Below are 20414 nucleotides of genomic sequence, written 5' to 3' on the forward strand. Positions count from 1 at the left end.
GACTTTCTTGATAGAGATATAAATAGAAGGATGATTTATAACCTGATATTTAGTTAGGGTACTCGTGAGACTATTACTTTGCCTGCTCCTTCTTTGTTCCATCTTCATGAATGCAGGTGCATTATTATGCCCTCGGACATCTACACATATTGGGGCATAGCCCAACCACAGGTGCCTGTGCCCGAGCCACCACTCGAGTACCAGACGCCAGTTTATGAGTGGTAGCCAGAGGAGCTCACACAGCAGTGGCACCCTCAGTACACTCCGGAGTACCCCGGAGCTGGTTATTTCCCTCCTTGGGAGTAGACCAACATAGGCCAAAAGCCTAAGCTTGGGGGAGTACGTGTTTCTCATCGACTTTATATTCTTGCTTACGCTTTCACTTTGTTAGTCGGTGTTCACACTTCGCCACTATATCATCCATGCTAGTTTATTTTCTCTTTTCTCATTTTCTTTTCGTGTGTTTGTCTAGTTTGAGAAAAACCCAGAAAGATTTTCCGTACTTCTTTTGCTTGTTGGGAGCTTTCCCGTGTAAATATTTTTCTTTTTCTTCGGGTCAAGGTAGAAGACCATGGTTATAATGTTTTGTGGCTCTCGTATGCATATCTCTTTATCTGTTGTAGATCCATATTACTTTGTCTTCTCCTTTATGTTTGCCTGTAGATTCCAGCTTAGTCCAATGCACGAGCACTCTTATTATTGTTCACATCATTCGGTCGTGCAAGTGAAAGGCAATAATGACGATATATGATGAAGTGACTGAGCCTGGAAAAGCTGGTATGAACTCGATCTATTTTGTTTTTGTAAATATGACTAGTTCATCTTTCCAGATTCAGCTTTGTTGTGAGAGAAACATGTTTGCAATGACAACTTAGAGATCATAGTTTTTGATGCCATGCTTAATTAGCTAGGAGCTTATAATGGTTTGTCTTGGATGTCAACATGAATTTTGAGATGACTATGATGTAGTATGATAGGATGGTATCCTCCTTTGAATGATTCAAGTGGCTTGACTTGGCGCATGTTTGTGCATGTAGTTGAAACAAAATCAACATAGCCTCTATGATATTCATGTTCATGGTGATTTATGTCCTACCCATGCTTGCATTCAATGTTGGTTAATCTCAATGCATTTTGATGACTATTGTCGCTCTCTAGTTGGTCCCTTCCCAGTCTTTTGCTAGCCTTCACTTCCATAAACCCAAAGTTGTTCCATATGAGTCCACCACACCTACCTATATGCGGTATCTACCTGCCGTTCCATGTAAATTTGCATGTGACACCCTCTAAACCTTCAAGAAATAATCAGTTTTGCATGCCTGAACCGCTCATGTGGTGACAGGGGGCTATCAGTATCTTCCATGCTAGGCGTGTTATCCTCGATATGTGTTTATTCACTATCATTCACGAGAAAGGGGTCGGTAATTGGAATGCCCAGTTCCATGCTAAAATCAAAAAGATAATTGCAAACAAAACTCCCCCTTGATTGATGTTGGTATGGACGACACCCGAGTATTCAGCTAATCGTGGAGTGTGATTGATCAGTGGTGGGGGAGTCAAAACTTTACTTTTCTATTTGGGAACCGCCTATAGCATGTGTAGCGTGGAAGATGGTGAGATCTCTTGGTCATTGCGTTGACAATGAAAGCATGCCACCCAAAATTATTATCTCTGTTTTCAAAGCTTGAGCTCTGGCACCTCTGCAAATATATGCTTCCCTCTGCGATGGGCCTGTCTATTTATGTTCCTGTTGAGTCATCCTCTTCTTATAAAAGCACCAATTAGAGGGCACCTTTGTCATTTTTATGCTTCGCTTTTGACTGATATTAAGTATGACTGTGACTGGATCTTCTTTGCCATGAATTACAATGTATAGTAAGCCCCTGGTCTTTGAAGGTGCTTTGCATTTATGTTTTGCGGTCTCAGAAAGAGCTAGCGAGATACCGCCTGTTCGCACTTCTTCATGATTGTTTTGATTGAAGTGTTGACGTTTGAGACTTATTATTATTTGCTCACTAGTTTATTATGCCATTGATATGAGTTTACCGTGAGACCTAGATGTCATTTGCTTATGTGGTTAGCTTGTGATCTTGCTGAAATTCTGTTTTTGAGTTCGACATAGTTCCAACAACAAGATCAACCAGAGTTCGTAAAAGTTTTTCTTTTGTCTCTTTCAGTTTGTCAACTGAATTGCTTGAGGACAAGCAAGGTTTTAAGCTTGGGGGAGTTGATACGTCTCCATCGTATCTACTTTTCCAAACTCTTTTGCCCTTGTTTTGGACTCTAATTTGCATGATTTGAATGGAACTAACCCGAACTAACGCTATTTTCAGCAGAATTGCGATGGTGTTGTTTTTGGGCAGAAATAAAAGTTCTCGGAATGACCTGGAAATTTACGAAGAATTTTTGTGGAATATATAAAAAAATACTGGCGCAAGAATCAACGGAGGAAGTGGAGCGTGGAGCCCACAAGCCCACCAGGCACGGCCCCCCCTCGCCGTGCCTGGCAGGCTTGTGGGGCCCACGTTGCTCCACCGCCTCCAATCTCAGATCTAATTAGCCTCTTTCATCCGGAAAAAAATCAAGGAGAAGAGTACATCGCGTTTTACAATACGGAGGCGCCGCCACCTCTTGTTCTTCCTCTGGAGAGCAGATCTGGAGTCCATTCTGGGCTTCGGAGAGGGGAGATCGTCGCCATCGTCATCACCAACCTTCCTTCATCGCCAATTCCATGCTGCTATTCACCGTTCGTGAGTAATCTCATCGTAGGCTTGCCGGACGGTGATGGGTTGGATGAGATCTATCATGTAATCGAGTTAGTTTTGACGGGGATTGATGTTGATGTTCTGAGATTGATGTTGCTACTACTTTGCCATGCTTAATGCTTGTTACTAGGGCTCGAGTGCCATGATTTCAGATCTGAACCTATTATGTTGTCCCCAACATATGTGTGTTCTTGATCCTATCTTGCAAGTTGTAGTCACCTACTATGTGTTATGACCCGGCAACCGAGGAGTGACAATAGCCGGAACAACTCCCGGAGATGACCAAAGTATGAGGAGTTCATCTATATACCAAGTGTTAGTGCGTTGGTCTGGTTCTTTATTAAAAGCAGAACCTTAATATCCCGTAGTTTCCATTAGGACCCCGCTACCATGGGAGGGATGGACAATAGATGTCATGCAAGTTCTTTTCCCTAAGCACGTATGACTACATACGGAATACATGGCTACATTAGATTGACGAACTGGAGCTAGTTGCATATCTCTCCCTGTCATAATTGTTGCATGATGAATAGCATCTGGCATAATCATCCATCACCGATCGAATGCCTTCGAGTCTTTTACTTCTGGTCCTTGCTACGTTACTTTGCTGCTACTTCTGTCACTGCTCCTACTGTTACTCTGTTGCTACTTCTGTTACTTTGCTGCTACTGCTGTCACTTTGCTGCTACTGGTTACTGTTGCTACTGTTGCTATCACACTACATTGCTCCTGATACTTTGCTGCAGATACTAAATCTTTCCGGTGTGGTTGAATTGACAACTCAACTGCTAATACTTGAGAATATTCTTTGACTTCCCCTTTTGTCGAATTAATAAATTTGGGTTGAATACTCTACCCTCCAAAACTATTGTGATCCCCTATACTTGTGGGTTATCACCCACCTTCACAGGCGAACACGTAACCGCCCATCAATCCAATCCACGACGTTGTGGCTTCTTCCACGACCAAGCCTTTAAGTCACACACACCCAACATGAGATTCTTGCAATGCGTGCAGCGTGCGAGGACCAAACGGTTTGAAGTGGTGGGACAGTGCAAAACAACAGATTGACAGTTACCTCTTTGAAATTTCACGCCCGTGCATGAACTTTGGGCCTGACCCAACAACACTGGATGAGCACATAAGGGCAAGGCCAGGGGGCCTCTGTCGATGCACTAGTAATGGGGTACCTATTGCCCGTGACTTTTGCACACGCGTTAAGAGCACAACCCCTCAAAGGCAACCACCATCCCAAGCAAGTAGCCAGAACGATACACCAGCAATACCTACACAAGCAGCCAGGACAGGCCCAAGACATGCTAGGCGAAGGCACAAGCATCCTTGACAAGACCCGACAAGTCGCCTCCCCAGCAAGTGCAGGCCAATCTTTCACTGCTCCACCTCATCGCTACATGACTCACTTACTGATTAGGTCTCGTGCTCCCAGATGGCTAAGTGGCTTTCACTAGATATGTGGCGACGCACCGGAAGACAGATTACGTCCAGTTTACACCCGTCCACAGGCGTGTAAAGACACCAAGCCACGACCAACTAATAGGTGGGAGGAACTTGCCAGGAGCGCACCCCCACTCGCCACCTAAGGCCGCATTTATGGCACTTTGTCTTAAGTGCTAGACTTAGGTATGATAGCACTGTTAGCTATCTAATCATGTATGTTTGCCACTTTGGACGCCCCTTGAGCTATAAAAGGAGGCCCAAGCCAACGTAGCAAATGATTAGGACCCCAGGGGATTAGAACCAGGAATATTTGTACGTACATAATAGCTCTCGGCGGCAACCCTTACCGGGGGAGAATACCGTGCGAACTCTGTCTTCCCCAATCAAGCCACCAAACAGGAGGAGGGTATTACGTTTCATAGCGGCCCAAACCTGAGTAAACGCCTTGAGTCTGATCATCTTGCTGCCTCGTGGTTTCTGCTCTTTGTGCCACGCGATCTTCTCGCTGAACTACGAAGGGGCCAAAGCTCCCAAAGGTGATAGAGTGCAGACCCGCACCGAAACCCTCAAATAATTGTAATTGGTTATAAGATGGTAACTGATTTTCGAAAACTAAATAAAGCTACTAGAATAGATCATTGCCCCTTGCCTTTTACGAATCATATGTTAGAAGATTATCTAAGCATGCACACTTATGTTTTCTGCATGATTATTCTATTTTTTCTCAAATATAAGTAGCAAAAGAAGATCAACAGAAAACCACCTTTACTTGTCCTTTTGGAACTTATGCTTATAGACGTATGCCTTTTGGTTTATGCAATGCACGTGCTACTTTTCAAAGATGTATTAGTGTTCTATTCTCTGATTTTTTTGAAAATATTGTTGAGGTATTCATGGATGATTTCTTAGTTTCAGAACCTCTTTTGAAGATTGCTTAAACAACCTTGATTGAGTTATGTAGAGATGTGAGGAAACCAATGTTGTCTTGAACTGGGAGAGGTGCCACTTTATGGTGAATGAAGGTTTACTCATTGGGCACGAAATCTCCGAAAGAGGTACTCAGGTAGAAAAAGGTAAAGTAGATGTAATTGAGAAAATGCCATGTCCTAATGTTATTACAGCTATATGAATTTACCTAGGTCATGTTGGTTTTTACCAATCTTTCATAAAATACTTCTCTAAGATTTCTAGGCCTTTTACCAATCTTTTGCAAAAAGATATGCCATTTTTATGATGATTGTGTATAAGTGTTTGAAATACTTAAGGAAGCCGTAATTTTTGCACCGATTGTTCAATCGCCTGACTCGAACCTACCCTTTGAAATAATGTGTGATGATAGTGATTATGTTGCTGGTGCTATTCTAGGACAAAGAGTTGATAAGAAATTGAATGTTATCCATTATGATAGTAAAACCCTAGAGAATGCTCAAAAGAATTATGCGACTACTAAGAAATAATTCTTAGCACTCATGTTTGCATGTGATAAATTCAAATCTTAAATTTTGTTCTGAAGTCATAATTCACACTAATCATGTTGCTATTAAATACCTCATGGAACAGAAAGATTCTAAACCTAGACTGATTAGGTGGGTTGTTTTATTACAAGAGTTTGATTTGCATATTGTTGACAGAAAAGGAGCCGAAAATCCCGTAATAGATAATTTGTCTAGGATGGAAAATGTTCTTGATGACCCAGTGCCTATTCATAATAGTTTTCCTGATGACCAATTAGCTATTTTAAATCCTTCTACTTCTCACAATATCCCTTGGCATGTAGATTGTGCTAATTACATTGTTGCTAAACATATACCACCTAATTTCACATACCAACAAAATAAAAAGTTCTTCTTTGACTTAAGCCATTGCTTTTGGGATGACCCGCATTTATAGAAAGAAGGAGTAGATGGTACTATTAGATGATGTGTGCGTGAGCATGAACATGAACAAATCCTTTGGAAGTGTCATTCCGAAGCATATGGAGGATACCACGTTGGAGATAGAACTGCACATAAGGTAGTACATGATACGTCTCCAACGTATCTATAATTTTTGATGGTTTCATGCTATTATCTTGTCAAACTTTGGATGTTTTGTATGCCTTTTATATATCTTTTGGGACTATCTTATTAACACGGTGCCAAGTGTCGGTTCCTGTTTTTTCCATGTTTTGACCCCTTTCAGAGGAGATTTTGAAACAGAGTCCAAACGGAATAAAATACCCGAAAAGATTTTTTCCGTAACAGAAGAAGATCAGGAGACTTGAGAGCCAAGGCAGGGGGTCCCCAGGGGCCCCACAAGCCTCCTCCCTGTAGCCACCACGCTTGTGGGCCCCCTGGAACTCCTTTTCCCTATGTTTTGAGCCTATATATCCCCAAAAATTCGACAAAAAATCAAGAGATCATCGAAAGTACTTTCCGCCGCCGCAAGCTTTTGTGTCCGCAAGATCCCATCTGGGGCACGTTAAGGTGCCCAGCCGGAGGGGGGATTCGGATACAGAGGGCTTCTTCATCAACACCATGACCTCTCCGATGATGCGTGAGTAGTTCACCATAGACCTACGGGTCCATAGCTACTAACTAGATGGCTTCTTCTCTCTCTTGGATCTTCAATACAAAGTTCTCCATGATCTTCATGGAGATCTATCTGATGTAATCTTCTTTTGCGCTGTGTTTGTCGAGATCCGATGGATTGTGGATTTATGATCAAATTATCTATGAATCTTATTTGAGTTTCTTCTGATCTCTCTTTTGCATGATTTCATATCCTTGTAATTCTCTTCGAGTTGTGGGTTTTGTTTGGCCAACTAGACCTATGATTCTTGCAATGGGAGAAGTGCTTGGTTTTGGGTTCATATTGTGCGGTGACCTCACCTAGTGACAGAAGGGGTAGCGAGGCACGCATCGTGTTGTTGCCATCAAGGGTAAAAAGATGGGGTTTTCATCATTGGTTTGAGATTATCCCTCTACATCATGTCATCTTGCTTAAGGCGTTAATCTGTTCGTCATGAACTCAATACACTAGGTGCATGCTGGATAGCGGTCGATGTGTGGAGTAATAGTAGTAGATGCAGAAAGTATCAGTCTACTTGTCTCGGACGTGATGCCTATATGTATGATCATAGTCTGTTCATCAATCAATTGCTCGACAATAATTTGTTTACCCACCGTGATATTTGCTATTTTGAGAAAAGCCTCTAGTGAACACTATGGCCCCCGGGTCTACTCCACACCATATTTTCAGCCTTACACTTTTTACTTCGTCGCACTTGCCACTTCAGATCTCACTTTGCAAACAATCTTGAAGGGATTGACAACCCCTTAAAAGCGTTGCGTGCAAGCTCTTTTGTGTTTGCGCAAGTACTCTGGACTTGACGAGATTCTCCTACTAGATTGATACCTTGGTTCTCAAACTGAGGGAAATACTTACTGCTCCCGTTCTGCATCACCCTTTCCTCTTCAAGGGAAAATGCAACGCAAGATCAAGAGACGACAGAAGGATCTCTGGCACCACTACCGGGGAAGGACTTTTGTTGCCGTAGAAGAACGATTTCTAGCGCCGTTGCCGCGGATGTGCAAGTCAAGAACTCATCCAAGTAGGTCTCGCAAACTCATCTCTTGCATTTACTTTGTTTGCCAGCTGCCTCTCGTTTTCCTCTCCCCAACTTCACCAATTTGCCTTTTTTGTGTGCCTGTTTCGTTTGCCTTTTCGTTCTCCCTTTTTCTCGCTTGCTGTTTGTTTGCTCATGTGCTTGCTTGCTTGCCGAAGTCACCATGAATGAAAACACCAAACTTTGTGACTTCTCGAATACTAATAATAATGATTTTATTAGTACTCCGATTGCTCCTGCCAGTAGTGTGGAGTCATACAAAATCAATGCCGCTTTGCTGAATCTTGTTATGAAAGAGCAATTCTTCGGCCTTCCTAGTGAAGATGCCGCATCCCATCTCAATACCTTCATTGAGCTTTGCGATATGCTAAAGAACAAAGATGTGGATAATGTTGTGATTAAATTGAAGCTTTTTTGTTTCTCGTTGCGAGATCACGCAAAAACTTGGTTTTCTTCTTTGCCCAAAAATAGTATCGATTCTTGGGATAAGTGCAAATATGCTTATATATGCAAGTATTTTCCGCCGGCTAAGATTATCTCTCTTCGTAATGATATCTTGAATTTCAAGCAACTTGATCATGGACATGTTGCACAATCCTGTGGGAGAATGAAATTGATGATTAGAAATTGTCTCGCTCATGGCCGGAGTCTTTGGATGATTATTCAAATCTTTTACGCTGGCTTGAATTTCGCTTCTAGAAATATCTTGGACTCCGCCTCAGGTGGAACGTTCATGGAAATCACGTTAGGCGAAGCCACAAAGCTCTTAGACAACATCATGACGAACTATTCTCAGTGGCACACTGAAAGGTCACCTACTAGTAAGAAGGTAGATCCTATAGAAGAAATTAACTCGTTGAGTGCTACGATGGACGAGTTAATGAATTTGGTTGCTAGTAGAAGTGCTCCTTTGGATCCTAAAGATATGCCCTTGTCTTCTTTGATTGAGAGCAGCAACGCTAGCTTGGACGTTAATTTTGTTGGTAGGATTAACTTTGGCAACAACAATGCTTTTAGAGGAAACTATGTTCCTAGGCCTTTTCCTAGTAACTTCTCTAATAATTTTGGCAACTCCTACAACAATACTCATGGAAATTACAATAGATTACCCTCTGATCTAGAGAGTAATATCAAAGAGTTCATCAACTCTCAAAAAAAATTCAATGCGTCCATAGAGGAAAAGCTATTCAAAATTGACGATTTGGCTAAGAGCGTTGATAGAATGTCTAGTGATGTTGATGTTTTGGAAGTTAGATGTGCTCCTCCCAAGATCAACATGGATGAAACTTTGAAAGCTATGCATGTTTCCATGATTGAGAGCCAAGAAAGAACCGCCCAAATTCGTGCTAGACATGAATGGCTTAAAAAAGCGTGTTCTCGTGATAAGAATCTCGAAGATCTTAAAGTTCTTGGTGTGACTCCCATTGAATCTTTGTTTTCTTGTGTCAAACCTAATGATTATGGGGCTGGATATGAATCCACTTTAATTGAAAAGTGCCCCAATGATTCGGAGTCCATCTATCTTGATGCTAAAAGCATTGAAAGTGGAGTAGAAGATGTTAAAACTTTGAGTAGTAATGAAATTACTACCATGGATTTCAAGGAATTCAATTATGATAGTTGCTCCTTGATTGAATGCATTTCTTTGATGCAATCCATGTTAAACGCTCCACACGCTTATAGCCAAAACAAGGACTTTACCGATCATATCATCGAAGCTATGATAAAATATCTTGAAGAGAAACTTGAATTGGAAGTATCTATCCCTAGAAAGCTTCATGATGAGTGGGAACCTACCATCAAAGTCAAAATCAGAAACTATGAATGCAATGCTTTGTGTGATTTGGGTGCTAGTGTTTCTGCGATTCCAAAGTCTTTATGTGATGTTCTGGATTTTAATGAGATTGAAGAGTCTTCCCTTAATTTGCATCTTGCGAATTCTACTATCAAGAAACCCATGGGAAGGATCAATGATGTTCTTATTATTGCAAATAGAAACTATGTACCCGTGGATTTCATTGTGCTTGACATTGATTGCAATCCAACATGCCCTATTATTCTTGGTAGACCTTTCCTAAGGACTATCGGTGCTATCATCGATATGAAGGAAGGGAATATTAGATTTCAATTTCCTTTAAGGAAGGGCATGGAACGCTTTCCTAGAAAGAAATTAAGATTGCCTTATGAATCCACGATGAGGGCCACTTATGGTTTGAGCACCAAAGACGACGATACGTGATTCTATCACTTTTATGCCTAGCTAAGGGCGTTAAACAATAGCGCTTGTTGGGAGGCAACCCAATGAATTTATATTTTTCTTTCTGTTTTGTTGCGTCCACACCATTAGAATTCTGTCGTGATTGTGTTTTTTGTGTTTCTTTTTGTGTTTGAGCCAAGCAAAACCTTTATCACTAGTCTTGGTAATGGTTGTTTGATCCTCCTGGAAAAAGACAGAAACTTTTCGCTCACGAGATGATTTTTCATTTTTATTCAGAAAGAGATTCTGAGTTGATTCATTTTTCTGGTGGTTGATATGCCTTTTTACCAGACAGTTGTAATTTTTCAGAATTTTTGAGGCACCAGAAGTATACGAAGTATACAGATTGCTACAGACTAGTCTGTTTTGACAGATTCTGTTTTTGTTGAGTTGGTTGCTTGTTTTGATGAAACTATGGTTAGTATTGGGGGTACTAGCCATGGAAAAGTAAGAATACAGTAGCCCAACACCAATATAGATGGAATTCAAGTTTGCTACAGTACCAAAAGAGGTGGTAGTTTGTTTTCTTGTGCTAATGTTATCAGGAGTTTCTGTTAAAGTTTTGTATTGTGAAGTTTTCAAGTTTTGGGTGATGTTCTCATGGACGATGAGATAAGGAGTGGAAAGAGCTCAAGCTGGGGGATGCCCAAGGCATCCCAAGACAAATTCAAGGACACCAAAAAGCCTAAGCTTGGGGATGCCCCGGGAAGGCATCCCCTCTTTCGTCTTCAATCCATCGGTAACATTACTTGGAGCTATATTTTTATTCACCACATGATATGTGTTTTTCTTGGAGCGTCTTGTATCGTAGGAGTCTTTTCTTTTTGTTGTGTCACAATCATCCTTGCTGCACACCTTTTTGAGAGATAGAGACATGCACTCATCGTGATTTTGCTAGAATGCTTATAGTGCTTCACTTATATTTTTTGAGCTAGATACTTTTGCTCTATGTGCTTCACTTATATCTTTTAGAGCACGGTGGTGCGTGACATGGTAGTTGGCTGATGCTATAAAAGTAGTCCCAAAGGTGATAGGTACCCAAAGAGGATGCAAAAAACTCCATCTTCATGTGCATTGAGTAGAAAGAGAAGTCTTGATTCCTCTCAATTAGTTTTGAGACGTGGATTCGGTAATATTAAGAGCTATGTTAGTAGGGTGTTGTGAATCTAGAGATACTTGTGTTGAAGTTAGTGATTCCCGTAGCATGCATGTATGCTGAACCGCTATGTTAGGAAGTTGGAGCATAATTGATCTATTGATTGTCATCCTTTGTGTTGAGGTCGGGACCGCACGATGGTTAACACCTACCAACCCCTCCCCTAGAAGTATGCGTTTAGCACTTTGTTTTGATTACTAATAAAAACTTTCGCAACAAGTATGTGAGTTATTCATGACTAATGTGAGTCCATGGTATAGATGCACTTTCACCTTCCACCTTTGCTAGCCCCTTTAGTGCCGCGCAATTCTCGCCGGTGCACCAACCCACCATATGCCTTCCGCAAAACAGCCACCATACCTACCTACTATAGAGTTTTCATAGCCATTCCGAGATATATTGCCATGCAACTCCCACCATTCCGTCTCATGACTTATGCCGTCACTCTCATATTTCCATTGCATGATCGTAAGATAGCTAGCGAGATGTTTTCAACGTCATACGCCATGCTATATCGTTGCACATCCCGGTACACTGCTGGAGGCATTTCGTATAGAGTCATCATCGTGCTAAGCTTTGAGCTGTGAGTAAATAAAAGTGTGATGATCATCATTATTAGACCATCGTCCCATGTGAGGAAATAAAATATAAAAAAAGAGAGGCCAAAGAGCCCAAACAAAAAAAAGAGATATGGAAAGAGGCCAAAGAGCCCAAAAAAAGAGAGAGAAAAAGAGAAAAGGGACAATGCTACTATCTTTTGCACACTTGTGCTTCATAATAGCACCATGTTCTTCATGATTGACAGCTTCTTGCTTTGTCACTACCATATGCTAGTGGGAATCTTCATTATATAACTTGGCTTCTATATTCCAATGATGGGCTTCCTCAAATTTCCCTAGGTCTTCGTGAGCAAACAAGTTGGATGCACACCGACTAGTTCTCGTTTTGAGCTTTCACATACTTATAGCTCTAGTGGATTTCTTATATAGCTATCCCTACTCATTCACACTGATATCTGGGCATCTCCATAGCCCTTTGATACACCGAGTCAATGTGACCATCTCCTCCTTTTTTTCTCACAACCACCACCACACTCTATTCCACCTATAGTGCTATATCCATGGCTCACGCTCATGTATTGCGTGATAGTTATAAAAAGTTTGAGAAAGTAAGAGTGTGAAAACAATTACTTGGCCAATACCGGGGTTGTGCATGATTTACACTAGTTGTGTCAGGATGATGGAGCATAGCCAGACTATATGATTTTATAGGGATAACTTTCTTTGGCCTTGTTATTTTGAAAGTTCATGATTACTTTGCTAGTTTGCTTGAAGTATTATTGTTTTCATGTCAATAGAAAACTATTGTTTTGAATCTTACGTATCTGAACATTCTTGTCACGTGAAAGAAGTTCCAAAGGACAACTATGCTAGGTAGCATTCCACATCAAAATTTCATTCTTTATGACTTCCCTACTCGAGGACGAGGAGGAGTTAAGCTTGGGGATGCTTGATAGGTCTCCAACGTATCTATAATTTTTGATGGTTTCATGCTAGTATCTTGTCAAACTTTGTATGTTTTGTATGCCTTCTATATATTTTTTGGGACTAACTTATTAAGTCAGTGCCAAGTGCGAGTTCATGTTTTTCCCTTGTTTTTGACCCCTTTCAGAGGAGATTTTGAAATGGAGTCCAAACGGAATAAAATCCCCGAAAAGATTTTTTTCAAAATAGAAGAAGATCAGGAGACTTGAGAGCCAAGGCAGGGGGCCCCAGGGGCCCCACAAGCCCCCTCCCCGCAGCCAGGGGGAGGCCGCGGCCACCAGGCTTGTGGGCCCCCTGACCTCCTTTGCCCTAGGTTTTGCGCCTATATATCCCCAAAAATTCCACAAAAAATCAGGAGATCAGCGAAAGTACTTTTCCGCTGCCGCAAGCTTCCTTCTCCGCAAGATCCCATCTGGGGCACGTTCTGGTGCCCTGTCGGAGGGGGGATTAGGATACGCAAGGCTTCTTCATCAACACCATGACCTCTCCGATGATGCGTGAGTAGTTCACCATAGACCTACGGGTCCATAGCTAGTAACTAGATGGCTTCTTCTCTCTCTTAGATCTTCAATACAAGGTTCTCCATGATCTTCCTGGAGATCTATCCGATGTAATCTTCTTTTGTAGTGTGTTTGTCGAGATCCGATGAATTGTGGATTTATGATCATATTATCTATGAATCTTATTTGAGTTTCTTCTGATCTCTCTTATGCATGATTTCATATCCTTGTAATTCTCTTCGAGTTGTGGGTTTTGTTTGGCCAACTAGATCTATGATTCTTGCAATGGGAGAAGTGCTTGGTTTTGGGTTCTTACCATGCGGTGACCACACCCAGTGACAGAAGGGGGAACGAGGCACGCATCATGTTGTTGCCATCAAGGGTAAAAAGATGTGGTTTTCATCATTGGTTTGAGATTATCCCTCTACATCATGTCATCTTGCTTAAGGCGTTACTCTGTTCGTCATGAATTCAATACACTAGATGCATGTTGGATAGCGGTCGATGTGTGGAGTAATAGTAGTAGATGTAGAAAGTATCGGTCTACTTGTGTCGGACGTGATGCCTATATGTATGATCATTGCCTTAGATATCGTCATGACTTTGCGTGGTTCTATCAATTGCTCGACAGTAATTTGTTTACCCACCATGATATTTGCTATTTTGAGAGAAGCCTCTAGTGAACACTATGGCCCCTCGGTCTACTCCACACCATATTTCAGCCTTACACTTTTTACTTCGTTGCACTTGCCGCCTTCAGATCTCACTTTGCAAACAATCTTGAAGGGATTGACAACCCCTTTAAAGCATTGGGTGCAAGCTCTTTTGTGTTTGCGCGGGTACTCTGGACTTGACAAGATTCTCCTACTGGATTGATACCTAGGTTCACATACTGAGGGAAATACTTACTACTCCTGTGCTGCATCACCCTTTCCTCTTCAAGGGAAAAACCAATGCAAGTTCAGGAGACGATAGAAGAATCTATGGCACCACTGCCGGGGAAGGCCTTTTGTTGCCGTGGCATTACATTCTCGATTTTATTGCCCTACTCCCTTCAAAGACACATGTAATTTTGTTCTTTCTTGTGAGGAATGTCAAAGAATTGGCATATTGGTAGACGTCAGGAAATGCCTATGAATTATTCACTCGTTATAGGACCATTTAAGGTTTGGGGCTTTGATTATATGGGACCTTTTCCTTCCTCTAATGGGTACACCCATATTTTTGTTGATGTTGATTGTGTTACTAAGTGGGTAGAAGCTATTCCAACTAGTAGTCTGATCATAACACATCTAATAAAATGCTTAAATAAGTCATTTTTTCAAGGTTCGGAGTTCCTAGAGATTTAATGAGAACTGTTGGTTCACATTTCATTCGTGGTACATTCCATAAACTCTTAACTAAATATGATGTTGATCATAGGATTGCTTTCTTCAATCTAGTGGTAAAGTTGAGTTGAGCAATGAGAAATAAAATTAATATTGCAAAAGCTCATTAATAGATCTAAGAAGAATTGTTCAACGCATCTTGATGATGCATTGTGGGCATATAGAACCGCTTATAAACATCCTATGGTATGTCCATCTATAAAATAGTTTATTGAAAAGATTGTCATTTAACTCTAGAATTAGAGGATAAGTCGTATTAGTAAATTAAAGAACTTAAATATGATTTTAAACTTGCCGTTGAAAATAGGTTATTTGACATGAGTTCTCTAGATGAGTGCAGGACACAAGCCTATGAGAATGTCAAGTTGTTTAAAGAGAAAGTAAAAGATGGCATGATAAAAGGATACAAAAACGAGAATTTAATGTTGATTATCATGTTTTATTATACAATTGTTGTTTTAGACTTTTTTGCAGTAAAATTCCTCTCCAAACGGGAAGGACCCTATAATATCAAGGAGGTTTGTCACTCTAGAGCCATTAAGATCAATAATGCCGAAGGCACAAATCCGAAGGTGGTTAATGGGCAAAGAGTTAAACACTACTTACATTAACAAGGGAACCAACATTATACAAATGATCACACGGGAAGAGCACATAAAAGAGACCTTCCAGAACGCTCTAGAACTCTGAAAAAGAGTAGGTATGTGGTACGGTAAGGAAACCAACTCCAAAACATCCACAAAGGCATTTTTGTTTCTTTCAAAATAAATAAAAAAATAAAAATATATTAAACAACCAGGAAATTGCACGACGAGGCCACGAGCCTGGGGGCGCGCCCTACCCCCAAGGCATGCCTACCGATATTGTGGGGCCCTTGTGGACTTTCCCCACTCCGTTTTCCTTTGATAGACTTGTCATGCACTGGAAAAATTCATTATATATACTCCTCACTGTTTTACTACAATATTGCAACATTTCCCCTGTTCTTGTTTCTGGTGATTTTTCTAGAAGATCTAGATCATCTTGTCTTCATCAGGTTCATCCAAGCACAAGTTCCTAGAGAAGGTCGTAAATCCTTACATTTCGGAGGTGATGAAACACCCTCAAACTATTGAGATGACTGAGGGGGTGCTTCACATCCGGGGTTTCAAGGACCAAAGAAGGAGGGAAGTGAGAAGACAAGGCTTGTGGCGGTCGAACAAAAGATCTTCAAGTGCCAACGGATGGTGGAGCGTGGGCTCAGTGCTAACCACTCCATGATCAAGAATTTTATCCGTTAACATAAAATGAACATCAAGGAGATTGTGGATGCAATCTCTAAGCTCCACACCCAGCTTCAAGATCTTCAAGCCCAAATCAATGACCTACAAAACCAAAATTTTGAGGATAAATCACGTTTCAAGAGAATGAGCATAGCTGTAGATTTCAGGATCCAAGAGACCCGCTCTTCCTTCTTTGATGGATAACCTATGCCTTGGAAGATGGAGGATAAGCATACTACTTCATCACCACCATTACCCAAGAAGTAAACTTGAGTACACGGGTATGGGCACCATCCTTGGCTTGTTCCAAGCTTGGGGAGGTGCCCCGGTCTTTTAGCACCATCACTTTTTCCATCATTACCTATTCGAATTGATCCTTAGTATCCTATGATATAGAAGAATATAGTTTTAGTATGATTTAGTTTTTAGTGTTTGATTCATGATCTATCTATCCATGCAATTGAGTGTGAGAGTCATATAATAAAAAATAGTTTGAGTTTGTTTGCTCTACCTTTATGCATCAATCCTAGCAATGAAAAGAGTAAAAAGATCATATACTAATCCCATGCGGAGTGATGACTTAACATAAAAGGAGTATAATTGATAAAATTTGTTGGAAGTTGACAAACAAAGTTAGTCATTGACGCAATTCATGAAAAAATAATAATGGAAGAGAGATCCCACATATAAATATACTATCTTGGATATCATTTATGATTTTGATCCCCAATTAAATATTCTATGCATGATCAACTAGTTGACGTTGGACAAGGAAGACAACGCAATGAGTTATGCTTGCTTATATTCACATAGAAGTTATACGGTCATGGATCCTCTAACATGTGGTCCTTGCTCATAATCTTTTGCTACCCAAAACTTCGCACAAAGTAAAGATACTACTTGTACATCCAAAACCCTTGAGCCCAGTTTCTTGCCATAAGAGTCCACAATATATACCTATGGATAGAATAAGATCCTTCAAGTAAGTTTTCATCAGTTTAAACCAATAAAAATGCTCCTAAAATATGTATGAACTTTTAAGCGAAAATAAGCTTTGTATGAACTTGTAATGGCAAAGAAATAAAAGCTTCAGATTGAAATATAATGGTTACCATAGTAAGGGGCAATTTAAAGTTACATTTTCCCATTAAGAGCTTGCACATCAAAATAATAAACCGCACGACAACCTCTGCTTCCCTCTATGCAGGGCCTATCTTTTACTTTCATGAATTTACATTTATGCAAGAGTCATTAATGTTCATCCCTATTCCATGCTTATTTATTCTCTACTCGGTAAGCATCATGTGGTGGGGAAAGATCCACGCATATATACCCAATTGGATGTAGGTGATCATGAGCTATTATTGTTGACATTATCCTCGAGATAAATAATTGGGTGGTGAACATTATAAACCCCTATCTTTCTATGTGTCCGACTGAAACTTTTTATTTCAAAAATATGATGTGAGTGTTAGCAATCATACAATACTAACTGATAGTTCGGTATGTGAACTTGCTAAGCAAACCTCTCACATAGACTCTTCATGAAAATATGTTAGATTGTAATTGTTTGAACGATTGAGAACATAATTGTTTGAACGATTGTTTCAATAAGGATTATGGTTCATAATTTAGCTTGTATATAGATTACCACTTGTTCATGAGAAGTTTTATGATGTTAAATTGCTGCTATGATAGTGACCATGATGCATGCATGTCCGCATTTTGTTTTATCGACACCTCTCTCTCTAAGGATGTGGTCATGATTATCGAGTTCGGCTTTCGCTTAAGGACAAGCGAGGTCTATGCTTGGGAGAGTTGATACGTCCATTTTCCGTCATGCTATCCTATTGATATTTATTATGTTCTAAGACATCATTTTACTTTATGATGCAACCCTAATGCCTTTCCTCTCTTATTTTACAAGATCGACACCAAGAGGGAAATTACCAGCAACTGGAATTCTCGACCGGAAAGGGCTATAGAATAGTTGTATATTTTTTGGAATTCCAAATGGCCTAAAAATTTATAGAGATTTATTTTGGAATATATAAAACAATGGTGAAGATAATACCATGAGGTGCGCCCTAACCCAGGGTGTGCCCCTTGAGCTCGTGGGCCCCCAGCAGGCCTCCGGTGCCCATTTTCTCTTATATGAAGTGTTTTAACCTAGAAAAAAATCAGAAGACATCTTTCGGAGAGAGTACCACCGCATCAAGGCGGATCCTCTAGAGGACCACATTTTCTCTTCGGCGGAACGATTACGCTAGGGAAACTTCCCTCCGTGAGGGTGATACCAAAGCCATCATCATCATCACTGATGCTTCTTCCATTGCGGGAGGAACAATCTTCATTAACATCTTCACCAGCACCATCCCATCTGAAACCCTAGTTTATCTCTTATATTCAATGTTAGAATCAAAACATGAGAATCGTATATGTGGGTTGCTAATAGTGTTGATTACATCTTGTAGTTCATGCTAGTCAGTTGAATTGGTGGAAGATTATATGGTCAGATCCTCAATCATATTCATTACACCTCTGATGTTGAACATGGTGATGATTTGTGAGTAGTTACTTTCGTTCTGGAGGACATGTGATAAGTCTTATTGTAAGTAATCATGTGATGTTGGTATTCGTTCGATATTTTGATGATATGTATGTTCCTCTTCCTTTGGTGGCGTCATGTGAACATCAAGTACATGATACTTCACCATACTCAGCCTAAGGGAAAGCATTGGGGTGTAATAAGTAGACGATGAGTTGCGAGGGTGGTAATAGCTTAGTACTCCCTCCGTTTCTTTTTAGTCCGCATATAAGATTTGGTCAAAGTCAAACTTCATATACTTTGACTTAATTTATAGAACAAGATATCAACATTTATAATATGAATTCAATATTAGTAGATGCATAATGATACTGATTTCATAGCATATAGGTTTGATATATATTTGGTCAAGCTTTGTATCTCTTGACTTTGACCAAATATTTTATGCAGACAAAAAGAAACGGAGGGAGTATATGCCTTATTCCGTAAGCAGCTGAGTTGGATCCATATGTTTCATGCTATGATTAGATTATCTTAATTCTTCTTTGTAGTTGTCGATACTTGCGAGAGGGGTAATAATTGGAGGGTTGTTTGTTCAGGTAAGAACAACACCCTAGTGATACGTCTACGACATATCAATAATTTTTTATTGTTCCATGCTATTATATTATCAACCTTGTATACTTAATATGCAATTTAGATATGTTACAACCGAGAAATATTGCAGCCCTGTCAAGCCATCAATGTTTTTGCCATTGGATATGGACTTGTTTGCATTTCCGGCCATTGATTTTTGTCAACCCCACCCGGGCTATCGATTGCATACTATAAAATGCTACAGAGACTCGGCCGCTGCTCCCATGATAAATTCATTGGTATGGTGTTAAGTTGGGCTGACTGGGCCTTTGAAGTGTTGTATACGTCATCAGTTCTCAATGATGCTATATTAATTCACTATGCTCCCTAGAATAGGAGACCTCTTATTCAACTGAGGTCACAAATTTGGATTTGTCTCACCGATTTTGACCGGGTCAATAATCTCTCACCCAATTACTTTAATTCACTATGCTCTCTTAGTTCATTGAGAAATTAAATATATTGGATTTCAATCTCTCTAGAATTGGAGGCCTCTCGTTTAATTGAGGGCACCAATTTGTAATTGGGTCACCAATTTTGACGAGATCAAAAATACCTCACTCAATTATTATTTTTCACTATGATCTCTTATTTAATTGAGAAATTAAATATTAGATTTCGTTCATTATTTTTACTAGGTCAACAAATTGTCATATCAATTGGAGGCAACCGGCCTATAGGAACTTATCAAATCCTCGGAACCCTTTCATCACCTAGAAAAAATAGCATCAACATGTCATACTATGGCACCAATATAGTACATGCAACCACCAATAGAGAATTGTCTTTCCACATAAGTATGAGTTTATTAGGATATCACGAAGTCACACCATGAAAGCCCACTAAACACCGAATTATGTGAATAGAAAGGAAAAGGCACTCCATCATCTTTCCCACTAACCAAACCTAATACTTACTCCACTCTAATATAAAATCTAAGGTGTATTAGTTTATTGAAGAGTCAACTTTTAAACTGTCACGAAGTTTAGAGGCAAAAATATAGACATCCATAATACTAAATAACAAAATATGAAAATTCATTTCATGATGAATCTAATAATTCGAATTAGAACTGTGAATACTCAAATATGTCTACAGAAATATGGTCAAATTTAAAGAGATTTGACTTTTCAAAAAACTAATAGACCTTATATTTAAGATAGATTGAGTAAAAAAATATGAAAAACCCCAAAATATCAACAACGCAGCAAAGCACACCCAACCCTTCTAGTAATATGCTATTTTATATTATTTTTCGGGACTAAACTATTAACCGAGTGCCCAACGCTAGTT

Source organism: Hordeum vulgare, chromosome 6H, assembly GCF_904849725.1.
Source record: "Hordeum vulgare subsp. vulgare chromosome 6H, MorexV3_pseudomolecules_assembly, whole genome shotgun sequence".
Classification (NCBI taxonomy): domain Eukaryota; kingdom Viridiplantae; phylum Streptophyta; class Magnoliopsida; order Poales; family Poaceae; genus Hordeum; species Hordeum vulgare.